Source organism: Mus caroli, chromosome 17 (genome assembly GCF_900094665.2).
Source record: "Mus caroli chromosome 17, CAROLI_EIJ_v1.1, whole genome shotgun sequence".
NCBI lineage: Eukaryota > Metazoa > Chordata > Mammalia > Rodentia > Muridae > Mus > Mus caroli.
The window spans coordinates 59938673-59954549 of NC_034586.1; the positions used below are offsets into that span (position 1 = coordinate 59938673).

The 15877-nt window shown below is 42.4% G+C and overlaps 1 pseudogene; it reads right to left on the minus strand.

Annotated features, from left to right (window-relative positions):
* Window positions 1-14470: 14470 nt before the first annotated feature.
* On the minus strand, window positions 14471-15129 carry LOC110284263 (annotated as a pseudogene).
* Between the last annotated feature and the right edge of the window lie 748 nt (window positions 15130-15877).

Consider the following 15877-nt stretch of genomic DNA (forward strand, 5'->3'; position numbering starts at 1 on the left):
CTCCCCAACCAGAGCAGTCTCAGGTCCCGCGTGATTGGACTGGAGCAGAAGCTGTGTTCCACTCACCAGCAGTCCCAAAATCCTGCGGCAGGGGTCGTGGGTAGCTGGCGGGTGTCAGGCAACCCTGCGCTCCAGCTACCCCGGCGCTGATCCGGCCGGATGAGGCCTGTGGCCCTCGACAGGTTAGATCTTAATCACAGCCTGCTCATCCACTCATGAATTTAATCACATTACTTCACCTCTCTAAAACTCCACTTGTCCTAGAGGAAGACGGTACCTTCGGAGCAATACAGAGAATTAGATGAGGCAATAATACCTTTTGGTCCTTGACTCAGATGGGCGTGTCAACATTTGGTTTTGTTGTTGTTGTTTTGGTTTTTGTTGTTTGGATTTTGTTGTTGTTGTTTTTACCATTTTTGTTGTTTCTATTCCTGTTATTTAACAGCTGGCTGTTTTGCTTCTGAAATCCTCCTTCTGAAATATATAAGTGTTAAGCTTTTATATATATATAAAAGCTTAACACTTTTCTGAATATATATATATATATATATATATATATATATATATATATATATATTCGTGTCTTGCTCTTGAACTCTCTTCTGCTCTCAAACCAACTGTCACTCTGTGTTCCTGTTCTGCTCAAGCCTAGCCTGTGGTAGGACTTGGTTTTATGGTGAAGACGCTGAAGACATTCAGCTCACGTGGACCTCTGTGGCGATGCAACTTGCTCCCCAGGGAGACATGACTCATTAAACGATAGATATGCCACACAGTGAAGAAATCACCAGAGTATTGATTTTGCCCGTTGTGCTGAAACACAACGGTTTCACCCATGCAATTTGTGAGTGAGAACATGGAAATGAATGACAAATTTCTTAAGATCCGCGCCTGGGAGATGCTCGGTGTGCTGGGCGCAATGAGATGACGGTTGTTTGCTTCTTTCTGTCTCACTGCTTTTAGGCATATTCCTCTGAAAGTGTGTTTTTCAGGGGTTTTCCAGGAGAATATGCACCCTGGATTCAGGCATGGAAGGCTGGATCCTCTTTACAAATTGATAAACGTGGAGCAGAGACTTGAGACCCCTAGGAGAGGTAAAACTCAGTCAGGTCTACAGATATTCTTTTCCCAAAAGGAAAACCTCCTTTTGAGGCTCCAGAGAGGAACAAGCTTGTCAATGAAGCGCTTGAGTCCTAAAATTATTTCACATTAAGAATAAAGTTCTGTACTCAGATAAAATAGGATTAGTTATACAGACTCATATACTAATATATACTAATAGATACTAACTTCTAATATGGTTCAGTGTGACACCAATTCTAATCTTTGGATACTGAATTTGAAAAAGATTGCTCCCAGAAGTTCCCCTTGGGCTGTGGTGGCCCAGAGTTTCTGCTCAGCTAGCCTTGAGTTACGGGGACCACAGCAGAGCCAGCCTGAGCAGGGGGTGGGTTGATGGCAAGGCACAGGCATGTTGGGATGTGCTACCACCATGCCTTTGTACTCTGTAGGAGGTAGATTTATGCTAAAATATCTCTGTTGCCCTCAGCATTAGTTTTAAAATGCCATAAATATCCACAGCGGTAGCTTGCAGCCCATATCTCCGGCAGAGACACCAATGCAGTTTCTTACTTCAACTGCTCTCCTCCCTGTTCTAGTCTCACTTTTGTCTTTTTTAAAAAATATATACTTATTTATTTATTATGTGTATGTGAGTACACTGTCACTATCTTCAGACACACCAGAAGAGGGCATCAGATCCCATTACAGACGGTGGTGAGCCACCATGTGGATGCTGGGAAGTGAACGCAGGACCTCTGGAAGAGCAGCCAGTGCTCTATGGCTGAGTCATCTCTCCAGCCCCCTTGTCTATTTTTGAAGTATCCACAAGCATCTCTCTTGTTGCTGGTGATGAGCTGTCACATCTCCACACGCATATTATCCAGACCCTCTTCCAGCCCAGAAATGTTCTTTCAAGATGTTTGCATACTTTCTATCATCATGGTAACTTAAACTATGTGTGGTCTGGCACCTAATTTGTAATATATTGTCATCATTAACTTCTTACTACAATAATCTTGAAATAGGCAGTTTATTTAATTGATAAATGTATTAGGTGATAAAATCAATAATTATTATGTTATTAAGGTAATGAAAAGGAACCAGGAAAGGGGATAACATTTGAAATGTAAATAAAGAAAATATCTAATAAAAAAAAGATAATGAAATGACATCTATTAAGCTGGTCCCCTTGTGGCAGCTACAGTTTTATAAACTATTCCAATAATCAGATAAGCTGCTTTTGAAACGACTCGCATGTGTTCATCCACATGCATCATCAATGGCCAGGGCTGGGCAAACTAGTGTGATGAATCCCGTTTGGCTTCGCTTGGCCACAAAAGAAAACTGATAAGTGAATCTTTGGATGTGCCAAGCTGGCATCCTTCATGAGAATGAAGATAATCGTGAAGGCCAACTGGCAGCATCCACAAAGGCTGCTTTCAACTTTAACCAAGTTGGAAGGATAGAAGAGGCAGACCTCCCGGAGAGCCAGGAGAGGTCGCTTCTCTCTGGGAGACAATCCCTCACAGCCATAGCTGAGCATGTTTGCTGGCTGAAGTAGGACACACATTGCTGATCTCTCTCTGAGCAAATACAGATTTACAGGATCCCTGGATCAAGCAAATAAAATATCTGTTCTATAGAGGGTACAGACATGAGTCCCTCAGACGCAAATGCTACTCCACACCGCACTTTAGGAGTCGCTGGATTTGGGTTGACGAGACCAGCTGTGCACACCCAGAGACCCAAGTTCAACCTCTAGAACCTTTCACTTAACAAAGTTGTCCTCTGGCCTCCACATGTGTGAGCACACACACACACACACACACACACACACACACACACATGATTTGGAGATATCAGATTTCCAGCACAGGACAGTAATCATCAGCTCACCTAAGGACCTTGTAAGCATCTGGTTTGAGGGAAAGGTAACATATGTCCCACTTTGTGAAGGGTCAACATGCAGAATCCATACGGGAGCAGCGACAGTCTGGAAGGACCAGCCCACAATGTGTTGGGTAAATAAGATGATGATGATAATTAATCCTGACTGTGAATATATTAGCCAGCTATTTAAATTTTTACCATTTAAAATTTGAATCTCCTTTGATTTTTACTGACATAAGGACATGTGTCTGTTTATTAGTTTTGGGAGCCATATTGCATCATTGGTCACTATGTATACGTATGTTTCTTCCGGTAGCCCTTCCAAAATACAATCTTATACAGTTTAAACTTGTCTTGCATATAACAAAACAGGTGTGGGAACCTTGTTCTCAGATAGCAAAAGCTACTTTATATAAAGTATTTGTAAAATTGTACAGAAAACTTAATGAAGATATGGATTTAAAATGTAACTACAAAAGATAGTGTTTTAAATATAATTTAGTGACTGCGTCTAAATAATAGAAGTAATGGGAAATCCTGTAATGGTGACACAGGGAAACTGAGGCAGGAAGATTGTAGTGAGTCCCTGTCCACCTAGGCTACTGTGTGAGATCCTGCCTCTGTTTATATAACAGGGCACTTACGTGCTTCCTAGGAAAAATTTCTAAACATATTTATTAAATTGTTAATTGTCATTACAGACCTGACCTGCAAAGGCCTTCAAAGGGAAGTGGTTTTTTTTATCATAGTATGAAAATTCTTTTTTAATTGGAAACTTAGTAGTAGACCAGTCTTTTCCTTCAAGTTTCTGTCCTGGTGAATTGAATTGCATAATATTACTAGTGAAAAATCAAGCTGTGTGCTGCATATTCTTAGAAGCAAAGTTTATATGGTGCATGATAAGAAACTCTGAGTTCTCAGACTGCATATGAATTTATTTTCTGTTAAAATAAAAAGCATTATTGAGTTCACACACCACATCTCTCTGAGCCTCCCCTTTAGTTAAAAACCTCAGAAACCAAAAAGTCTGCTTGGGTGAGTTTTATAATAAGAACCTCAGGTCTAATCCGATTAGTGTGTCCTTGAGGGACCTGGCCGAGTTCTGTATTTACACCGGAATTCAGTCTCAGCTTTACAAACTGGCTGAATAACTGTTGGCTGAGACTTAGAGGTTTCTATTGTAATATTCTATCTGAAGGTGAGGTTTTGCTCGGTCTCCAGTGAAGCCTTGTGGGACAATCACTAAGTCGGTGATAGAGAACTAAGCAAAGGCAGAGAAGGGAGGCAAGGGAGTACAACAGGAAGCCAGATCTGTGTTCCTTGTTAATTGATGGCATGCTACCAGCAAGATCTATGAGGGGCTAGAAAACAAGACAAGGACTGACGTGGTAGGGCGGAGGCAGGGAGGAGGCGTGGAGGAGGCGTGGAGGAGGCGTGATGCCCAGGTTGTCTCCAGTGACAAGTCTCAGCTCCTGAAATTTAAATTACTGAAACTTGATTTAAAAACTGATCAAAGTCACCCTTCCTGTGTTTAATTCATATGCCTCAAGGAAGTTCATGGGCCCAGATCTAGCTAAGCAACCCCCATCTCCTAAACTGTTCAGAGATAGACACATTGTCCAATTAGAGCCAAAGAAATGTAGTCAGGCTTTCTGCTGGTCTGCTGGGGCGGGGGTGGTGGTAGAAATTATTTATTTATTTTGGAAGATTATGAAAACTAGATCCGTCTACATCAGACCTTTCAGATCCATGAGGCAGTATCTTTTATTTGTACAGTTATTCATTTCCTGAAACTCACAACCAAGACAGCTGTGACCAATCAAGTGGCAAGCGTGCTGATTTAAGAACTAGAGCCAAGCAATGCACTGTGGTGTTCCCTACCTGCTTTCTAGAAAGGAGGTCAGCCCAGGGTTTCTCAGTGTCAAAGCGAATTTCCCAAGCAAGGGCAAGTGAAGCAATGTTCTGTTTCCGAAGACTCACCAACAAGGCTCTCTTGGGCTGGTGAGATGGCTCAGTGGGTAAGAGCACCCGACTGCTCTTCCGAAGGTCCAGAGTTCAAATCCCAGCAACCACATGGTGGCTCACAACCATCTGTAACAAGATCTGACTCCCTCTTCTGGAGTGTCTGAAGACAGCTACAGTGTACTTACATATAATAAATAAATAAATAAATAAATAAATAAATCTTTAAAAAAATAATAATTAAAAAAAAGGCTCTCTTTAAGCACTAGTCATATGTTGTCACCAATATTTTCGGTGCCAGGGGGTGGCTTCTCTCTGCCCCACAATTCCAGGATGAAAGGCTTAAAACCTGAGGGATATCATTCAGATGTAGAGTTGGCTGTTGCTATTGGCTGCAATTTCTCTGGGGCCATAGGCAGAAGTATTCAACTGTAGCTCTCCTGTGTTTGGATTTGCTCTCAGCAAAGTGGCTACGTAAGGAACCAGACAGAAGTCATACAGGATAACTTCTCTGACACCTTTTACAGAATACTCAGCCCAAACTCAAGGAGAGGGCATCAAAGAATGTTTTTTTTTTTAAATGTATTTAAAAAGCATATTTTAATGCTGCCATAGCTGAGAAAAACAAGTTTTCTTTACAAAACTAAAGTGCGGTGCATACCCACCTCCCAGCAGGAAAGAATAGTATTGAACTGTATCAACCCAGTAAACAGAGCACGATAATTGGCATCCTACCCAAGAATATGACAGTACCTAAAAGAATTATGAGTGAATTGTAAGTAAAAAAATATTAGAGTGGTTACTTCTGGGGACTGAGGATCCCCTGAGGGACCAGGCACGTGGGTATTGAGTATCCACTGAGGGTCCTGACACTTCTGGATACTAAGTATCCACTGAGGGTCTGAGCACCTCTGGGTACTGAGAATCCACTGAGGGTCTGAGCACCTCTGGGTACTGAGTATCCACTGAGGGTCTGAGCACCTCTGGATACTGAGTATCCACTGAGGGTCCTGACACTTCTGGATACTAAGTATCCACTGAGGGTCTGGGCACCTCTGGATACTGAGTATCCACTGAGGGTCTGAGCACCTCTGGATACTGAGTATCCACTGAGGGTCTGGACACTTCTGGATACTGAGTATCCACTGAGGGTCTGGACACTTCTGGATACTGAGTATCCACTGAGGGTCTGGGCACCTCTGGATACTGAGTATCCACTGAGGGTCTGAGCACCTCTGGGTACTGGGGTTATACTGAGGGTCTGAGCACCTCTGGATACTGAGTATCCACTGAGGGTCTGAGCACCTCTGGGTACTGGGGTTATACTGAGGGTCTGAGCACCTCTGGGTACTGGGGTTATACTGAGGGTCTGAGCACCTCTGGGTACTGGGTACTGGGTACTGGGCACCTCTGGGTACTGGGGTTATACTGAGGATGCTGGCAGATGTTGCTCAGAGTTACAAGCTACCCAGGAGTACTTAATCTTTTTTTTTTTTTTAACACAGAACCTGTAGTATTTTGGGTAAAATCATAAAAGCTAACTATCTAAATATAATTGTGGCTATAGACAGATAATCCCTTCTTCACAAGCTCCTTAGCTATTCTCTGCCTCTGTGTTGGGGAGGAGAGGCGCCCACTCATCTAAAACCCTTCAAAAGCCTTACCTCATTAGGGTCTGCGTGCACCCGAGGATGATAACCGGCGTGCTTCTACATCCTACCACAGCAGATCGGAACACTCAGCAAAAATTTTAATGAGTAAAAAGATGCACCTTGCACAAGTCATGAAAAAATCTGATAAGTGTTGGAGGTGATGTGGAAAAAGGAATCCTTGTTCATAGCTGGAGAAGCCACAAATTAATATGACTGTTAGCATTCCTTGTGGGCTCCACCCCTCCCCACTGTTACCTGGCAGCAGCCAGGTATGCCTGACTCAGTACAAAACGGGGCTGCTGCTGTCTCCTCCTCACTCTGTAACTCTCTTACTCTCTCTATCCTTCTCTCCCCATTACTCCCCCTTCTCCATGTTCATGGCCAGCTTCTCTCTCTCTCTCTCTCTCTCTCTCTCTCTCTTTCCCAACTCCCCTTTTCATGTCCCAAATAAACTCCATTATATACTATACCCATGACTGGTATCTCAGGGAAAAGGGATGTCTCAGCATGGGCCCACAAAGGTAACCCCTCCCCTGCATCATATGGTGCCTCTACCAAACACATCCCTGGCTTCCTTTTCTTTTTTATAAAACACAACAATGACAATATCAAATTATTTTGTTTCAGGGTTATTTAATATGTAAATTGTATTGTTATAAATAAAATATGGGTGTTTTGTTTGGGAGATTTCTTCTGTTTCGAGTTTTAATGAGTTTGTGTTTGTTTGTTTGTTTGTTTTTGAAACAGGGTTTCTCTGTGTAGCCCTGGCTGTCCTGGAACTTACTCTGTAGACCAAGCTGGCCTCGAACTCAGAAATCCTCCTGCCTCTGCCTCCTGAGTACTGGAATTAAAGGCGTGCACCACCATTGCCTGGCTTGATGAGTTTTTCTTGAGTCAGGGTCTCACTATGTAGCCTTGGCTGGTCTAGAACTCACTATTTAGAATAAACTGGCCTGAAAATGGACAGAGATCCACCTGTCTCTATCTTTTGAGTACTGGAATTAAAGGCGTGTGTCACCCACCATGCTAAAGTAATGGTTAAAATTTGTAATGTATATAAAAGACAGACAAGCCAACAAACAGGACAACAAGCAGTCCAGATGAAAATAAGCAGCAAATAAATGCAAAGAAGTAATAATTCCCCTAAGAAAATAACCAATTGCCATATTAGTGGAATATACACGTGTAGAGTCAGAGAACTGAAATAAAATTTCAGAGGAGCATCAACATATAACAATTGAAAATCCTGTTTTGGGCCTGAGACAGGGCAATGGCAGGGTCTATGGTGAGAAGACAATAGGGGATTGGGTTTGGACATAGAATAAACCTTAGTGCCTAGTGTAGGCTGAGTGGGAATGAGACCAGTTCAATGGATGACACACAGAAGGGGTTTTGAAGAGCCTTCAAGGAGAGATATCACTGAGGAAAATAACGTGGAAGGACCAGAGTCCCCTTGAGATCCTCTGGAGTCCCACTTCCTATGTGTTCAGTCTTCTGATACAGTTCTGCAATTTGTTGCGATAGGGGAAGGCCGCTCTATTGGACTTACAAGGTCCTTAGGCAACGTGAAGGCTAATGAACTGGCAGTGTATCTGGAGTTATACTTGATGCTACCAAAGATGTGAAAAAAAATGACATGGCTGTGTTTGTTAGCTTTATGCTGCTGTGACGAGTGTCTAGGGGAAAATTCACCTCAGGGGGAATTGGCATTTGGACTCACAGCTTTGGAAATTTCCTGTTCACCGTGATGAGGGCCCAGGAGAGCCAAGGGATAGCTCACAGTCAACCACAAAGAACGAGGCAGGGGGAATCTGGCACAGGTTAGTGCTTCCCTCTTGTTTGAGTTGGGCGCCTCGTCTGAGGTGGTGCTACGCATAATCCCATACTTGGCACAGGCTGTCTCTCCTTCCTTCCTGAAAGTGCCTCACAGGCAGACCCAGTCTTTTGCTTTCATAATTTCTTATGCACTTCTCACCCCTAGCCAGTTGACAGCCGAGATTAACCACCACAAATGTCTGTAAGTCAGGGTGAGTTTAGAGTTTAAAGGGATTGATAAAAGGACTTTCATATAGGCCAATCACCGGGCTGAGAAAAACAGTAATAATGTGTTTTTCTATGAGAGATCCTACTCTGATTTCTCACTGTATAGACATAGATATGACTGGGAAGCAATGATGCTCTGCCTTCACCAGCTTGCCCATGCCTTTGAAAGCAGCCTGTGGAGAAACACTAAACAGAAATACTAAGATTTAAATTTAAAATAAAATTCTTTTTATTCCATATAATTAATTGTTTTGCATGTGTGTGTGTGTGTGTGTGTGTGTGTGTGTGTGTGTGATGTGTGCATGTCTCATACCTGTGATGGCCAGAAGAGGGCATTTTTTTCCTTAGAAAAACTTACCAACATACATGAATAAAAGTTGGCATGGAAGCCACAAGCTTAACGTTCATGGGAGAATATATGGGCACTTTATTTCAACTAATTTTTGCTTGAACCGTGACTATTCACATGAGAACCTTTGTGGGCTGTGGAGATAGTTCTGTCAGTAAACTGCTTGCTCTACAAACATGAGAACTTGAGTTTGACCCCCAGAGTCCATATAGAAAGCTGAACATATTGGCAGGCTTTCTAACCCAAGCACTGAAAAGCTGGAGCCAGGCAGGTCTCTGGCCAGGGCTTGCATGGCCATCAGTCTAGCTCAACCTCTGAATCTCAGGCAAGTGAGAGTCTATGTATCAAAGAGGGGGGTGGGGTGGGCAGCTCCTAAGGAGTGATATCTGAGGTTGACCTCTGGCCTCCACATGCAAGTACACATGTGCACTGACATGCATGGACGTACACCAGCATGCATAAACATACACAGAAATAATTGAATTTTTAATTCCAAACAGAGCTAAGAGAGTTGCATTGCTTGTAGAAGTCTGTTCTCACACTAGGTATGTAAGCATATAGTATATCCTCTCACCAGACAAAGCTTGTCAGAAAGAGAACACAAGGTCCTTAAGTCAGAAAATAAATCTGTAAATTATATAAAAATCTGTTATTAGAGGATGGCCTCATATTAGAAGCAGTTAAATGGCCTCATATTAGAAGCAGTTAGAAGTGACTCTCCTAAAATAAAATGTAGCGCATGAGGAGTTTTCAACCAGAAATATAACCCATCTTGCTGAAGATCCCAGGTATGGAAACTGGGGAAGAGGAGAAGAGATGCAGAAATGACAGTCATATGCACATGCCACAGGTCGCCCATAGAGATGAGAGACCAACCTGCAGCTTAGCTTCTCTCCCTCCACCATGTGGGTCTCATGGAGCAAACCAGGGCGAGCCTTTCCCCTCTCAGTCACTTCACCAGTCCAGAAAAGCAATTGTCTTTAACTGAGAATGTCCATTGGGTAAAGACTGAGAAATAGCGGCTGGAGTCTGGTGAGAGCAGAATTAAATCCTGATGAGGGAGCACTAACTGGATGTAGAAAGTGCAAATGCAATTTAAAAATATCTTTGAGAAAAATCCCCCAAAGGAAGGTTCCTAATAAGTTGGAATCTTTGAAAACCCTTTTTATTCCTACAACCCTACAAAGAAACAGTGTTGTGATTAAAAATATAGAAACCTATGGGGACATAGAGAAAGGTTCAAGAGTAAAATAGCAACCGTGTTTTAGAAGCCAGAGAAGCCAGGGAGTAGACGATTAAGGCTTAAATGTCAGGGCCACTGTGAGAAAACTAGACTCAAAGCTAACAGAATAAAGTGACAGCACAAAGTCACCAAGAGGCTCAGAAATCACACCAATACCGTCATTCAAGGGTTAATCAGAGTCACAAAAATACAGACTGACTGTGGTGAGGCTGCGTTAAAGAAACATTCAAAACCCATTTGTTTGTCTCCCCAGGAGCAGATAGACTTATTTTGAGAGGGAAAAAAAAAAAAAGAGTAGCTAGCTTGAATAGGAAACATTGTAACATGGGAACTAACCGGCCTTTACACACAGGATGCTAAAATCTTCATGGTCTAAGGATAGCCAGTCATTGTAGAGATTCCTCTAATTGGACTAAAAGAAGAAAATATGAAAGAAATAGAAACATGTGACTAATGGAAACAGCCCAAAGACAGAGGGAAGAAGAAAGCAAAATAGGGAGGAGGGAGGGAGGGAGGCGGGGGGAGGGAGGGGAGAAGGGGAGGAGAGAAGGGCAGGTGAGGAAGAGATGGACTAAGGCAGTGAGTGATTCTCAACCGTTCCAATGCTGTGATCCCCAACTATAAGATTATTTTTATTGCTATTTCACAACTGTAATTTTGCTACTGTTACCATTCGTAATGTAAATAACTGATATATAACCCCCGTGAAAGTGGTGTTTGCCTGCCCCCAGGCCCCCCTCCGCCGCCCCCCCCACACACACACAAAAGGGCCATGACCCACAGGTTTCGAACTCCTGGGCTGAGTAGAGCATTGGTGTTCTTAGAAAGCAGTGATCTCCCCAAAGGAAGTATGGGAATCGTATTCAGGAAAACTGGACACAGTCGGCTGGTACAGTAAACTACACACAGGAGCAGGCAAATCTCCCAGCATGTTCAGTTCAGGGTGACCATGTATGAGCATGCTCAGTGTCAGGCTATAAGCTATTTGAAAAGGAAAGATGGATGGCATAAAAGTTTCTGGGCATGCTCCATTCAAGGTCACAGTGAACACAGTGCATGTTTTCAAAGAGGAGAGGTGTCAGACAGCGTGCTTCCAGGCAGGCGTAGCATCATAACAAGCCAGGCTTATTCTATCTCACCTAAAAGAATCTGTCCCAGGGGCTCAGTGACCCTAGCCAGCTTGCCAGAATTTCTCCAAAGATTTTCAGATGAAACAGAAAGAAAGGTCAACTTTGAAGGTAATATTAATGTGAGAGGCTTCCCCTTCAAGCAACTATCTCCCTTTGCGGCTAAGAAATTTAGAGGCTATTTAATAAATAGACGAACTTTTTCAGTTCACAACAGGTCAAGGACACAAACATACAGGAAGCATAGTGAATTGCCTGATAATGTAAACACATTGGGAACACAGCAATCTTGTGATTATTAAAAAAAAAAATCTGTCTTTTCAAATATTTACATTGAATCACAAAGAAAATGCCACTAGAGTCCACAACGTATAATAAGTATGACCAGTACTTAGATAGAATATAATAAAGCTAGAATTTCTTTCTTTTATTTTTTATTTTTATTTTTTATTTTGTGGCCTTTCGAGAAAGTGATATATTATATAGCCCATGGCCATATATTACCCAGGTAAGTGTGTACTCCTGCCTCAGTGAAGATTGTGGGGAAGACAGGTATATACCACTACCAATCTTGTTTTGGTGTGCTTGTGTGTGCGTGCATGCGTGTGTACGTGCATAGGTATGCCCAAGTTTGTGAAGGTCAATGTCAGGATTTCCCCTGGATTGTTCTCCACTTTAGTCCTTGAGGCAGGGTCTCACCTCACTGCCAAGGGTCAGCAATTCTTTCAAAGAACTCCTTATTACTCGAGGGAACCAAATGATCCTCAAGGGATGATCATTTCTGCTTCCGAGTACAACTGCTCCCTGGCCTTTATCTGGGAGTCATCAGTCCTGCGAAATTGTGTTTTTCCTGCAAAATTGGAGCATCTTACATGCAACAGCAAAAAGTTATATTAAGAGGGAAAACAAGCAGAAACAAAACAAAACAAAATCAAGAAGGCTTCCCTGAGACCTGACAGGCTCAGGAGCTGCGAAGTAAGAAAAGACAGATCAAGACTGAAACACTCTCTCTGCTTTGTGTCTGTCAATGCAAAACACACAGCTCTCGCCTCAGAAAGAATAGAGATGACTCATCCTCGAGCCAAATGTGAGTGGCTGTGGTATGGAACACGTGGGTTCAGACTGCTTTAAAAGACACATTCCACACATCAAACTGTCTTGGATGTGTGGATTAAGATTCCAGAGTCAAAAAAGAATGGTCATGCTAATGTTCATACAAGACTAAATGCATGAACCTGGAGACTATGAAGAGCTCAAACATCCCAGGCAAGATTCAAACTATCATGTGCTATTTTCTGTTCCTTTCAAGCCTGCATTGGTGTCCCCTTTGTCCCAGCCAACGTCCTGATGACTGTTATCAAAAACCTTTAAAATGTACCCATAGCATCTCATCACTAACTTCTACCAATCCAAGAGCCAAGGATGAAGAATGTCACCCTATCACATGTGAGACCTGATGAGAGTTTCCCCTGCTTTGCTGCCACCTCCACCCCCACCCCCATATGTGGTCGCCACCAGTGTGTTTTGCTTTATGACTTTTCTTGTTCTATAACTAGTAAAACAATCATTTGTTACTACTTAACATAATTGGGACCCATACACATAAAATAATAAATAATTATGGTGTGGTAATGGACTCTGAGACCATAGTAAAAGCCCACTAATTATATACTTCATGCAAGTGTATTTCATGGCTTGGTGGTTTAAATAAGGATGCTTCCCCTCAACCCCCATGAGATCCTATATTTAAATGCTTAGTCATTAGAAAGTGGTGCTAACTGTCGAGGGTTAGGAGGTGTGACATTGTTGGAGTAGGTGTGGCTTTGTCTGAGGACGTGTGTCACTGGGAGTGGGCTTTGGTGTTTCAAATGCTCAAGCCAGGCCCAGTGACTTCCCCGCCTGTTCCTGATGCAGAACTCTCACCTACCCTCCAACACCATGTCTGCCTGCATGCTACCATGCTTCCTGCCATGACAATGAGCTAAACCTCTGTAAGCTGGCCCCAATTACATGCTTTCCTTTGTAAGAGTTGCCTTGGTCATGGTGCCTCTTCACAGCAATTGAACACTTGCTAAGACACATGTGAATAGATCTCAATAATTTTCTAAAAACATGTAAAACATCTTTATGATATCCCAGGTCGAAGCTTAGATATCAGAATTATAGAAAAATTTTGCTACTAGTCTCAAAGAACTAATACTTCTTATTGTTGATGAATTCTCACTTGTATTTGGTATGAAGACTTGGAAAAAAAAAAGTAAAACTCAAAGGCAATACACTTAAAGGCCCTTCCAAGAAACTTTGAGTAAGAACTCAGAACTGAAATAGCATTTTTTTTCTTATCTGTGATGATTTGGAATGAGTCTAGGAAAATGTCACCCATCATAAGTAGGATACATGTTACCATCTTTTAGAGAAAATTGTGTTTCTACAGAAGTAGAAAAAGCAAAGTCATAAATGTACCCACTGCAGCCTTAATTTTAATCTCTGAAATGGGAAACAACCACCCATATACGGTCACGAACGAACTCCAGTTAAGTTTGTCAAGAGAACAAAAAAAAAAATGTTGCAAACCCTACCTGGAGCAGTCTGTTAGACTTTGTAAAAGAAAGGAAGGCATACTACACACCTATTTGGGAAATGTTTTTCAAACTCAAAGAATTAAAAATAATCATTGTTTCTTACTAGGAATTTCCCGATTAGTTAGAACAGGTTAAACATTGCATCGAGATTTTTTTTCCTGAATATACCTTGCTTTTTTTTTTTTTTTTTTTTTTTTTTTTTTTTTTTTTTTTTTTTTTTGAAAAAAATTTTTTTTTTTTTTCTAAACGAAAAGAATGGGAATAATAATAACAAACAAGATTTCACCACTGGATATTGCGATGGGACTGCAGCAGTCTTATCTTTGAAATTCAGAAAGGAAATAACTGTTCCAAACAGCTAAATATGCAAGTCCAAAAAAATGAAGGTATGTCTAACTGCCACATTCACTCCGAAGCCCATTCATCTCCTTCAGCATCCCAATGAGGTACATGATCCGCTTAGCTAAATACGGAGGTGCACACACGTGCTACACCGCTGACATCACAGGACAGTTGCCTATAAAATGAGACTTCTGACGCAGGGCTCCAGCTTCCCTTTCTCACAGGTCACCATCCTCATCCGGGAGAGCAGTCGTCTGAGCAACCTCTAAATCTTGCTCCTACTGTGCTGCCAGAGCTGGGTCCATGACCACCTGAGGTGGGGCAAGAGCAGGCATGGCAACAAACTCCAAGTTAGGATCTCCAATGAGCTTTCTGGCAAGCCAGAGGAAAGGCTTTTCAAATTGTGGTTACTTTTGGCAGAAATGTCATAGGACTGAAGATTCTTCTTGTGGTGGATGACAGTAGATTTTACCTTCACTTTCCTGTCTCTAATATCCACTTTGTTGCCACACAATTGACAATGGGGATGGTTTCACACACTCATACCAGATCTCTATGCCAGTTAGGTACATTCCTGTAAGTAAGTCTTGAAGTTCCATCAAACATTGTAATGGCACACTGGGCTTGGATGTAGTAGCCATCACACAGCCCCCTGAACTTCTGGCTGGCTGTGTCCCACACCTTGAACTTGATGGGACCTCTGTTGGTATGGAAGACGAGCAGGTGCACCTCCACGCCCAGGGTGGCTATATACTTCTTCTCAACCTCACCCAGTCAAGTGGCACTTCCTGAAGGTTATCTTTCCGGTGCCCACCAGGAAGAGCTTGAACTGCACCTGCGGCTCTCCCTGGGCGGCCATCATGGCGATCCTGGGGGAGAGAGCGGCTTCCAGAAGAGTCTGCGCACCTGTTCGACTGAAGCTGGAAAGATGGCGGAAGCGCCTACCTTGCTTATTTTTACCTTTTAGACTCAGTGAATGTTTTAGGTATTCAAAAATATTAGGCAAAGGAGCAAAGCTTAAATAAAACTAGTCTAAACATAAATGAGAAATAAATGTGCTTAACTGTATGTCGCATGGGGAACTGCAGAGAGCTACTTCAAGTGATTTTTTTGTACATAAAATTTAATATATATACATATATACACACACATATATATGTATATAAAGATTTATTTGTTTTTATGTGCACCGATGTTTTGTTTGCATATATGTCTATGGGAAGGTACCAGACCCCTTGGAACTTGACTTAAGGGACAGTCTGCCTTCTGAGTGCTGGAAATTGGACCCAAGTCCTCTGGAAGAGGACCCAGTGCCTTTAACTGCTGAGCCATCTCTCCAGCCCTTCATATATATTCTTAAGTGGTGAGTGAGAGAGAGAGACAGAGAGACAGAGACAGAGACAGAGACAGAGACAGAGACAGAGACAGGAGGGAAGGAAGGAAAAGAAGGAAGGAAGGAAGGAAGGAAGGAAGGAAGGAAGGAAGGAAGGAAGGAAGGAAGGAAGGAAAAAAACATGCCAAGAAATCTTAAATTTTATCCATCATTTTGTTTGCTGTTAAGAGTGACACTGATTCTGAAACTCTAAAACCATTTTCATCCAAACAGATCTGCACACACGCACCCT